This window comes from Bos indicus x Bos taurus, chromosome 7, assembly GCF_003369695.1.
Source record: "Bos indicus x Bos taurus breed Angus x Brahman F1 hybrid chromosome 7, Bos_hybrid_MaternalHap_v2.0, whole genome shotgun sequence".
NCBI classification, from domain to species: Eukaryota; Metazoa; Chordata; class Mammalia; order Artiodactyla; family Bovidae; genus Bos; species Bos indicus x Bos taurus.
The window spans coordinates 54,700,710-54,713,316 of record NC_040082.1 but is presented as its reverse complement, the minus strand read 5'-3'; positions in this window follow the sequence as shown (position 1 = coordinate 54,713,316).

Sequence of the window (12,607 nt, the reverse complement as noted above, 5' to 3'; positions counted from 1 at the left end):
TCCCTGTTGGTCTGTTACAAATGAGATAACATGTGGAAAACACACAAATCCATGATTGGCATTTAAGTACTTATCATCATCCTCATTTTCATAATGTAGCACTCATCCTAAAGTTCTGTCATATTTAAAGATGACATTAAGAATGCTGATTAGTCCAAAACAATGCTGAGGTGATTAAAAAAGAAAAAAAAAAAGGAGTACCCTTTTTATCAACCTAAACAGATTCTACAATAGCAGATTGTAGCAGGAAATGGTCTTACTGCAAGAAGTAGGAAGCATTATCACAAACAAATGTTACATTTTGTATCCAGAGAATAAGTGAGCCATGGACCTCTGTACCAAATCAGGCTGCCCTAATTGTGAGATCTGTTGTCTTTCACATTTGCTGTCTAGCTGAATGGAGTTTTGATATTAATCTAAACCTGTATTGGTATTAGGTTGGTGTTAACAAACGAATTGAACAGAATAAGGCAGAGCATCAATCCAGTCAGCAAAGAGAGGCTGAAGGGATGATGCCATCTGAAATCTGTGGTTGAGGCATCTCCTGTCCCCCTACTACCGTTCTCTTGCTTTCCCTTCACTCTGCAAGCAACAAGATCCGAAAGGAAACTAGGTTTCTCAGAAAACATGTTAAACCACTAGAAAACAGCAAGAAACGGATACAAATGACCTGCCAATCACAAGTAATTGAAAGGTAGGTTTAATACAGTGTAAAGGAGTAGAGTTGAACTTTAATTCCAGAAAAGTGAATTCCTCAAGGCATTTTATTTCTGAGCAAGTCTAATTACAGTAGCTCAGTACAAACAAATATTTCAGAGATGATATACTGCAGCGGTTAAGATTTCAGTCCTCAGAGTCAGGTAGCCAGGGCTTGAATCTCAACTCTGCCATTGAGAAGCCGATCTTGGACACATTTCTTAATATTTCTAAGCCACATTTTTCTATGCAAAATCAGGGTAATAGAGTGTCTACCATGGAAGGTGAGTCTGAGGATTAAATGGTATAGTGCTTAGCATAAGGTAGGTCTAACATGGTAAATGTTCAGGAAGTTAGAACAGTATTTTTTTTTTTAATTCTGATTTACTATAAGCATTTTGTAAGTACTAGAAAAGCATTTTTATGGCAATTTTAGGAAGTCTTCTCTTTAAAATCTGCCACCTGGTGAATTCTATCTGTCCTGTCCAAAACTTCGGATGAAAATCATCTGTGTTTCTATGAGTTGCAAGTAAAGCTGTCTCAAATCAAAAATACGAAATTTACTAGCTCACAAGATGGAGAAGTCCCGTGGTGATGGTAGCTTCAGGCATAGCCGGGTTCAGAACTCAAAAGATATCTTCAGGACCTGAATCCTGCCGGTTTAGGTTTAATCTCCGTTTCTAAAAAGCAGCAAAATATCAGTAGTACCTTAATACTCTCACTGCAGCAGGGGACAGACCATTTTTTCTCCTTTCATTGGTTGTTCTGTGACTTTCTCTGATTCGACCTGCTTTGAACAGCTTGAACCAGTCATGGTAAACAGCAGTACTCTGGTGTGCTAATGGGTTTGTACCTAGATCACACAATCACTCTGGCGGTGTGGTGGGGGGAGTGCTGTCCAGAACCGTGGATCTGGGGTAAGGGAGTCATGGATTGTCACTAGAAAAATGTGTGCTGTTGTTGTGGAGGCAAACAATAGGAAGACCCTCCACCCCTTTCTTTGTATTTACTTTTTCCTTACAGTACTTTTGTTGTGAGTGCATCTGCATGCCCTGACTTCAAGGGATTGCTGAATGTCAGATCAGATTTTCATAAAATATGTCTGAAAAGTGTTAGTTGTTCAGTCGTGTAGGATCCTTGTGACCCCATGGAATGTAGCGCACCAGGCTCCTCTGTCCTTCGGACTTTCCAGGCCAGAATATTGGAATGGGGCAGCCATTCCCTTCCTCGGGGGATCTTCCTGACCCAGGGATCGAACTCTATGTCTCCTGCATTGCAGGCATATTCTCTACCATTTGAGCCACCAGGGAAGCCTTCAAAATGTGTCTAGTGTGCACCTTATATCAGAATTTCCAGTAGTGTCTGTTAAAGTGGATTTGGATTTTTCTCCAGCACAGAATACCTGAGGATTAGGCCCCGGGATCTGTAGATTTAGCAAGTTCCTCAGGTGATTCTTAGAAATATGTACTAAAATTTGAGAACTACTGAAAAAGGTAATGATTAAATAAAGGTAATTTCTCCTATAATAAACCATTGATTTGGTATAATGCATTTCACTGTCACTTGCTTATAACTGTACATAAAATAAAGACAATAATGTATGATCTCAGGGGAGAAGGAAATGACAACCCACTCCAGTGTTCTTGCCTGGAGAATTTCATGGACAAAGGAGCCTGGAGAGCTGCTGTCTGTGAAGTTGCAGAGAGTCAGACACAACTGAAGCAACTCATCATGAATACATGCATATGATCTCAGCTACTTCAGAGAGCTCTCAGCGGATCAGTGATTTCATCTTAGCATTAAATCTTTCCTGGTTCCTTAGGTATAATGGTAAAATAAGTAAATTTATTAATTTGGCAAGCTAATCACAAAGAAAGGCAATGCCAAAGCATGCTCAAACTACCGCACAATTGCACTCATCTCACACGCTAGTAAAGTAATGCTCAAAATTCTCCAAGCCAGGCTTCAGCAATACGTGAACTGTGAACTTCCAGATGTTCAAGCTGGTTTCAGAAAAGGTAGAAGAACCGGAGATCAAATAGCCAACATCCAAAAAGCAAGAGGGTTCCAGAAAAACATCTATTTCTGCTTTATTGACTATGCCAAAGCCTTTGACTGTGTGGATCACAATAAACTGTGGAAAATTCTGAAAGAGATGGGAATACCAGACCACCTGACCTGCCTCTTGAGAAACCTATAAATAGGTCAGGAAGCAACAGGTAGAACTGGACATGGAACAACAGACTGGTTCCAAATAGGAAAAGGAGCACGTCAAGGCTGTATATTGTCACCCTGCTTATTTAACTTATATGCAGAGCACATCATGAGAAACTCTGGGCTGGAAGAAGCACAAGCTGGAATCAAGATTGCCGGGAGAAATATCAATAACCTCAGCTATGCAGATGATACCACCCTTATGGCAGAAAGGGAAGAAGAACTAAAGAGCCTCTTGATGAAAGTGAAAGAGGAGAGTGAAAAAGTTGGCTTAAAGCTCAACATTCAGAAAATGAAGATCATGGCATCTTGTCCCATCACTACATGGCAAATAGATGGAGAAACAGTGGAAACAGTGACTGACTTTATTTTGGGGGCTCCAAAATCACTGTAGATGGTGATTATAGCCATGAAATTAAAATACACTTACTCCTTGGAAGGAAAGTTATGACCAACCTGGACAGCATATTAAAAAGCAGAGACATTATTTTGTCAACAAATGTCCATCTAGTCAAGGCTATGGTTTTTTCAGTGGTCATGTATGGATGTGAGAGTTGGACTATAAAGAAAGCTGAGCACCCAAGAATTGATGCTTTTGAACTGTGGTGTTGGAGAAGACTCTTGAGAGTCCTTTGGACTGCAAGGAGATCCAACCAGTCCATCCTAAAGGAGATCAGTCCTGGGTGTTCATTGAAAGGACTGATGTTGAAGCTGAAACTCCAATACTTTGGCCACCTGATGTGAAGAGTTGACTCATTTGGAAAAACCCTAATGCTGGGAAAGATTGAGGGCAGGAGGAGAAGGGGACGACAGAGGATAAGATAGTTGGATGGCATCACTGACTCAATGGACATGGGTTTGGGTAGACTCTGGGAGTTGGTAATGGACAGGGAGGCCTGGCGTGCTGCAGTTCATGGAGTTGCAAAGAGTCAGACATGACTGAGCGACTGTACTGAATGGTAAGAGAATAATGGGGGAGATTTTCAATGATAATACTGATTGCGTGCTACGTTGCTTCAACTGTGTCCAACACTTTGAGACCCTATGTACTATAGCCCCCCAGGCTCCTTGTCCAGGGGATTCTCCAGGCAAGAATACTGGAGTGGGTTGCCATTTCCTCCTCCAGGGGATCTTCCTGACTCAGGGATTAAACCCACATCCTCTCTTTGTCAGAGCTTACTTATCTGCACTGAGGCAAGAACTTTTAGTTTCTAATGAGTATTAATTCTTATAACATCCTTAGATTTTGGCCCATAGAAATTTTTCTAGTGGTAGTTACTGATAGCTACCCCTACTAGGCCCTTATATTATATGTGTGTGTGTGTGTGTGTGTTTTGTTACTTCAGTTGTGTTTGACTCTTTGAGTCCCTGTGGACTGTCTCCCACCAGGCTCCTCTGTCCTTGGGGATTCTCCCAGCCAGAATACTGGAGTGGGTTGCCATACCCTCCTCCAGGAGATCTTCTCTACCCAGGGATTGAACCTGTCTCTTTTCTGTCTCTTACATTGGCAGGCATGTTCTTTACCAGTGGCAGCACCTGGGAAGCCCCATATATACACATATACATACAGTATTTCTCACTTAATTCTTATGAACACTAATAGGCATTTATTATTGTATCTGTTTTGCAAATCAGAAAACCATGTATCAGAGAAATTAATTTACTTTCCTAAGGCCACAGAACTAATATGATAGTTGTGCCAAAATATAACTGAAATCCACAAGTATTCAGTGGGTGCCTTTTACATACTGATAATTCATGATTTTGCATGACTTATAGCTTTTGTAATTTAAGGAAGTGACTGGCCAGTTAATAGTGCACTCCAATTAGAATGATGACCATAAGACTTTATCCCATCTGAGCATGTGATGCTGTTACTTTTTTCCTACTCTCCATCCTACCAGATTAAGAAAACAGTAAGTGAAACTTCTGATTTATAATTCTGACAGGGTATAACTAAGAATTATTTTATTAAGAATTTAGCTTTCTGAGTTAGGGAGTGAAAGTTACCTAAATTACTTCTGAGGACTAATTTACACAACAGGAGGGTTAAGCTCAATATGTTATTTATTTTTTGCAAGGGAGTTTGTTTATTCTCAGTTTTATTTTTTGTGAAGATTTATTTATAGACTGTTTCCATTTTTCATCAGACCAAAATTGCTAGCATGGATATATTGTAAAATCCAAGAAGTTTTAGTACTTGATAAACTTTAGATAACATCTACTCTTTTTTTTTTTTGGCATGTAATTGCTTTACAATGTTATGTTCGTTTTTGCTGTATAATGAAGTGAATCAGCTATATATGTACATAATCCCCTCCCTTTTGAAGCTCCTTCCCACCCACCGTCATCCCCACTCTTCTAGGTCATCCCAGAGCACCAAGCTGAGCTCCCTGTGCTATATAGCAGGTCCTCACTAGCTGTTTTTTGCATGGTAGTATGAACATGTCAACGCTATTATCTCAATTTCTCCCCCTCTCTCCTTCCCCGCATCCGCCTGTGCTCATGCCCATATGTCCATCTTCTCTGTCTCTGTTCTTGCCCCGCAAGTATGTTCATCTGGACTATTTTTGCATTCTGCTGCACATTTTGACCTGTGTTCTAAAATATTCTTTGATCCCATCTCACTTGTAAGTCCTCTCATCTCTGTCCAGGCCAGTCTCCTCACAGTCCTCTATACAAGTTCACTTTAAGGATAGACTTGCTCATTCTGTTTCCCCTCCCTGGAATGTTAGTTCTCCTCCACACACATGCTACCCCATTTCTCATGATAAATTCAAGTCTGTGCTCCCATAAGGTACTTTGTTCAACTGTTCCACCCTAAAGGGATGTCTCCTCTCTTTTAACCTCCACTTTCGATTTTATAACTTAATGGTTCTCCTGAGCAGTTCCTTGGAATTCCACTGTGAATTGGATAAACAAGCCTTTTCCTTTGCATTACCTGTAAGCTAATAGCAAATTTCTGGACTACCCAGAGCAAGGGTAAAGATTTCACAGTAAACATTTTTGTCTGAGGTTCATTTATTTTTGTTGCTATATCAACTTTTCTTTTTTATTAGAGTATAGTTGATTTACAGTATTGTATTAGTTTATGAGCTTCATTTCTGTCTCCATTTTATATCCAAAAATTTCTCTTTTTGTACACATATACATCTTTTCTCTATCATACTGTTCTAATATAGCTTTCATTTTTGTATTCTGTGTATTTTAGTAGACCACATATTATGGAGTATGCAAGTTGAAACACAAACAAATGGATACTAAATATAACTGTCAGAAATCTTCATTTTTCAAGTGACAAAATATAACTGACGTTAAACTGGCTTAACAAACAAAGAAAATATGTTGAATTGTGTAGGGAAAAAAAGCCAAAAGTCTTGGAAGAAGCTTGATTCAGAAGTTCGAAGTATACCATCCAAAGCTTGACTTCACAAGCGACTCTTCTGTGTTCTGCAGGGTTAGCTTTACCCTCAGACGTCACAAAAGTGGGCCCTGGACTTTCCAACCTCTTTCCTCATGATGGAGCAATGGAACCATGCATTTAAAGCACTCACACCACTAAATTCACAGAAGGAAGACTTCTTATTCTTGTTTCTGTAAGATAGACAAGATCATTTTCTCTCCAGAAATATGTCTCTTATCTCATTTTTTCTAATAGGATCATATGTCTTTTTTAAACAAATATAATTATTTATTTTTATTTTTTAATTTTTTTATTTTTTATTGAAGTATAGCTGATTAACAATATTGTGGTAGCTTCATATTGACCGCAAAGTGACTCAGCATTACATACACATGTATCCACTCTCCCCCAAATTCCCATCCCATCCAAGCTGCCACATAACATTGAGGAAAGTTCCCAGTGATATACAGTAGCTCCTCATTGGTTATCCATTTTTAAATATAGCAATATGTACATGTTGATCCCAAACTCCCTAACTGTTCCCATCCCGTGATAACTATAAGTTCTTTCTCTAAGCCTGTGAGTCTGTTTATATTTTGTAAATAAGTTCATTTATATCATTTCTTTTTAGGTTCTGGATATAAGGGATATCATATGGTATTCCTCATTCTGTGTTTGACTTACTTCACTTGGTATGAAAATCTCCAGGTTCATTCATGCTGCTGCGCATGGCATTATTTCATTCTTCTTTATGGCTGTGTAAAATTCCTTTGTGTATATGCACCACATCTTCTTTATCCATTCCTCTGCGGATGGGTATTCACATTGCTTCCATGTCTTGCTATCATAAATAGTGCTGCAGTGAACAATGAAGTGCATGTACACTTTCGTGCCATGGTTTTCTCTGAATACATACCCAGGAGTGAGATTACAAAGTCGTATGATAGGGTCATAGGTCTTTCTTTAAAGGCAAATTATTTAGCTGAAAGAGTTTTACCATAAAATCTGGTTTAATATGGAGGATGGGTGATTTTACAAAAGAACTTTACTTAACTTTTACCAGATTGGAGTTTGAAGTGTAGTGACTCAAAACTTAATTGTCCCCTATTTGAGGAGTTTTGTACATAATTGCTTTAAATAATTTCTATGCTAATGCTAAGTCGCTTCAGTCGTGTCCGACTCTGTGCGACCCCATAGGCGGCAGCCCACCAGGCTCCCCCGTCCCTGGGATGCTCCAGGCAAGAACACTGGAGTGGGTTGCCATTTCCTTCTCCAATGCATGAAAGTGAAAAGTGAAAGTGAAGTCGCTCAGTCATGTTCGACTCTTAGCGACCCCATGGATTGCAGCCTAACAGGTTCCTCCATCCATGGGATTTTCCAAGCAAGAGTACTAGAGTGGGGTGCCATTGCCTTCTCCATAAATAATTTCTAGGTGTCAGCAATTTCCCTGCAAGGAGATGTCAGTCTCTGCCACTGAAAAAAATCAGTCTTGGGCTTTCTTTGTAGGTTTTGCATTAGCCAGCTGCACTAGGCTTCCAACTGGTTCCCCTCCTACCTGCCTGTGGCTGCTGTTGTAATTGATATGGTAGCTCACTTGTACAACTGGACTTTATGCTGTCCCTCATCACCATAAAAGGAGAACCAGAGAATTGCTCTCAGGGATTAATATGTGCAGTGGGAGAACAGGTTTGAAAGAAGGTTGACTCCTCAAGGGACATTTGGGTACTTTCGGATGAGATCAGATAATTCGCAGCAGGAGATTGGGGCTGGAAGATAAATGTGCCTTCCTTGTACTTTGTCAAGGTTGTACTAGGAATATTTTCTATGTCCATATATACCCAGGACCTTGGAATCAGGGATGGGATGTACAGCAACTGGGTTAAGAACTGCATTAGGATTTCTTCATGCTGTACTAGTAGAGATAGCCTAAGTAGTGTGAGTAACAGATAATATTGCCAGATTTAGCAAATACAAATATAGCACCTTCTGTTGAATTTGAATTTCAGATGAAAAACACTTTTTATAAGTACGGTGTATGCAATATTTATAGTAGTGATACTGGTATCATTATAGCAAGCAGTTTAGTCAAGACTGTCATTGAGTTTTTATAAATCTTTCTTGTGCTCTGCTTAACAACTTTCATAATGTTTCCATCTTCATGGGAATCTAAGATGAAATGGAATCTTGTTCCCATTGCTTATTGGTTATGCTGCCTTATGTAATTCCCTAAATTCATTGAGGTGTAGCTTTATTTTCTACAAAATAGAGGAAATAATAGCTCCTACCTCACATGAGATTGTGAGAATTAAGTCCTATACAGTATATAAAGGTTTAATTTAGAGCCTGGCATACAGTACCCTCTCAATAAATAATCGGTGTAAAGTTTGAAGATAAGTATTTGCAGCTATTCATAGAAGCCTTTTAAATTCTGTGTAATAATTCACTTCCCTTTCTCAATGCAAGGTGGGAATCAAAAAAAAAATCAAAATGTAATGAGGAAACCTTTGACTTGTACTGAGTTACTCACTCCTGAATATTTACTTAGGTGGTGCTAGTGGTAAAGAACCTGCCTGCCAGTGCAGGAGACGTAAAAGACATAGGGTTGATCCCTGGGTTGGGAAGATCCCCTGGAGGAGGGCATGGCAACCCACTCCAATATTCTGGAGAATTCCATGGACAGAGGAGCCTTACAAGCTGCAGTCCTAGGGTCACACAGAGTTGGACCCGACTGAAGCAACTTAGCACGCATGAGCACACAGCAAGCATGATGGATGCTGATGATGGGGTTAAAAGCATGTACCCTCGCTCTGGTTCGCATGGAACACAGAACAGTGCAGGGAATCTGTGAGAAAAGAGCGGGTGCCTGTGGAATTTAAAGGGTTCAGTCAGAGACTAAGTTCATTTAAACCTTCATAAATAATCTCTCTTCAAATAAGATGAAAACTTCTGAGGGAGCATTTTAACTTTAATGCCTTTCACAGTACAAGGAATGTTGTTGTTGTTTAGTTGCTAAGTCGTGCCCAACTGTTTTGAGAATGATGAAAGAGGTACACAATAAATGTTTGCTAAAGGAGAGGGAATATTAGATAAGAATTGTTTTCTATCCCTACCTGGAGAGAATTTTGTAGCTTCCAAAGAACGTGGAGATCTGTAAAACTGGGATTTATCTTCTGTCAGTAGGGTGACCATATATTAATAAATTTTCTGCCAACTGGAACACTTTAAAAAGAGTGAAAGAGAGTGCTAATAGTAACTGGGCACACGGGACATATACTGGATCTTTCACAGGCAGGCAGGACATCTCTGTACCCTAGCTGCAGATTTCACCTGGCAACCAGGGGCTGAAAAGTATGAAGCACTCCAGGTACAAATATGTATTCTCACCTTGAACATGTATTGGGTTGGCCAAAAAGTTTGTTCAGATTTTTCTATAGCATCTCATGGGAAAAACCCTAATGAAGTTTTTGGTCAAGACGTATAATTCAATTCAAGCAGAGAATGAAGGATTATAGGCATAATTTTTACCATAATCTTAGCTGTGTCTACCACACCTGAAATTAGCATTTGTTTTAATTTTTCTGATAGTCATTTAATCATCTTCAGATAATACACTGGGACTGTACCACATAATCTTAGAATATCAGTTCCAGAAACAGCTTAGAGGTCATATGGTCTTGTTTCTTACTTGTTCCCAATGATTCAGTAGTCCAGAGGGAGGCAGCTGAGAAAGAGTGAAAAGAATGCTGGACTTCATCATAAGACTGTTTCGCTACTTGTCCATTACACTTCAATAAAGCTAAAAACAAACAAGAAAGACTGCATTCAAGTCCTCATCCTCTAATTTAGATGTCAAACGATAGCCCAAGAAACAAACCCAGTCCAACACATGTTTTGCAACTAAAACCTCATTGGAATATGCCAATTCATTTACGTATTTTGTGTGACTGCTTTCCAGCTCCAATGGCAGAATTGAGTACTTGAGACAAAATGTATATCCTGTAAGACCTAAACCTTTACAGTAAAAATTTATAAACCCCTGGCTTAATCTAATTATAGTGGCCATCTTTCCCACCTCCTTTTCTTTTGACTCCTTCTCTTCCCCCTCCTAGCTACTGGTCATTGAATACTGCACCCCAAACAGTAAGCTAAGAGCCCCATGTGCTTGGTTTTGATAAATTATCACAAAACCCTTAAAAGGGAGAAGTAATATGTGTGGTGGTTAGAATGCAGACTCTAGAAGCTGACTGTGTGTTTTGTATCCTGATTTCATTAGCAGCTGGCTCCAAGGACCTTATCTAGTTATTTGAACTTCCACACCCATAAGAAGCAGGTCCTTTAATTAGTTCACACTTCATGCAAATTCACTTCAGTTGTATCTGACTCTTTGCAACCCCACAGACTGTAGCCCACCAGGCTCCTCTGTCCATGGGATTCTCCAGGCAAGAATACTGGAGTGGGTTGCTATTCCCTTCTCCAGAGGATCTTCCCAACCCAGGGATTGAACCCACATTTCTTATGCCTCTTGCATTGGCAAGTGGATTCTTTACCACTAGCGCCACCTGGGAAGCTGATAAAATTGAGGCTTTCAAAGATTATATTTCAGAGTCATCATTGGAACTCAAAGCATTCTGCCTCCAGAGCATATGTTCTTAAACAGTATTATACTGTCAATGTGAAGGCAAAATGATACACTAGATATGAAATGCTACCTGGAAAAAATATCAAACACACCGCCAATATGAGGAGCCCACTGTAGTCGTTCCTATGTAATTATTTGTTTCTCCTCTCTTCAGTCAAGGCAGTCCCACATTTTGGGATTGATTCCACACCAAATTAACTTGTAATCTTACGTTATTGTTCACTGTTGCTCAGTATTAAGTGTTGATGACAATAATGCCCACTAGAGTAACTTGCCTCCAGATTCTATTCTTCTTGTCGCCCTAATTTGGTGATAGAATTTTCAAGTTGGTTTGCCATCTGCATCTCTTTTCCTTTGCTGTGAGCCATTTTCTTGCCTGACTTGGATTTATTTCACTGAGTATAAAAAATAATCTGATTTACATTGCTTTAAATTGCATCTTTACCCAAGCCTGCGCACAGCATTTGGATAACACTAATTGGAATGATTATTTATAATAAGGATGAATGTGGGGAGGCCACCAAATGCGTTTACCTGTTGATAGAATAATTATGCCATTCATACTTCTTTAGACCACAGTCTGTGAATAATATATGTCAGGGTTTTAATGATACCCTCTTTTTACTAAATAAATCGTAGTATTTGGAGCAGTGAATTGTAGTTTACACTGGTAGAACTAAATCATTTGACACTTTGATCAATCACTTTCCCCCAGGGTGACTAAGAGTAGCTTTCTTTAATTGCAATATGCTTGCACACCTGAGGTGGAGACTACATATTGCTTGCCTTCTGCTAGCTATCATCACTAAAATTAAAAATGGAAAGGGAACATACAAGGCCTAATCACTTCATCTATCCCCTGGCTAAAACAACATGTTTCTGGAGGCCAATCTTCTGTTTCTTCCAGAACAAAGGAAACCACCAATTCAGTGGAAAGAACAAACTTGCTGAGCATAGGAAAATAGTCAACGAATTGAAATTATTTCATATTTGTCAACTCATCATTTTGGGTCGAGGAGTTATAACTCAAGGTTGAATCACCAGTATGCCAAACACGTAAATAAAGGAATGCAGAGTGTATCCATAAAATAGTTTTTCTGCTGGACTTTACACTTGCATGTCTTAGTATTCAGAGAAAGACACAAGGGTATTCATTCCTATGCAGATTTATGCAGTTCTTTCTTTGTATAGTTACCTCCTCCTCCTTGGAGCCTCAGCCTCTCTGAAATTTTACCTCTTTGTCTTTAATTTAGCAAGGTATCCCTGCTGTATCCCTGCTTAGGATTCTTCTTCCAGTAAGGGTCAGGGAAGTACTTCCAAGCAGAAATCTGACTGCTCAAATGTCCTTTATGTGTTTGCCTTCTTTTGGGGAATTTCTGATACATAGTTTTTTAGAACAATTATTTTATATATGTTGTCCAGTTTTCTAATTTATGGTGGAAGGATAAAAATCTTAAGATCAATATTACTCATAAACATAGATGCAGAATTGCTTTAAAAATACTAGCAAGTCAAGTAAACAATACATGCAAAGGATATTACACCACAACCAAGAAACATCATCCCCCAAATGCAGGGTTGGTTTAACATACAAATATCAATCAGAGTAATTGACTATATTAGGGAAATGGGGAAAAAACTTTAAAGAAAATTTA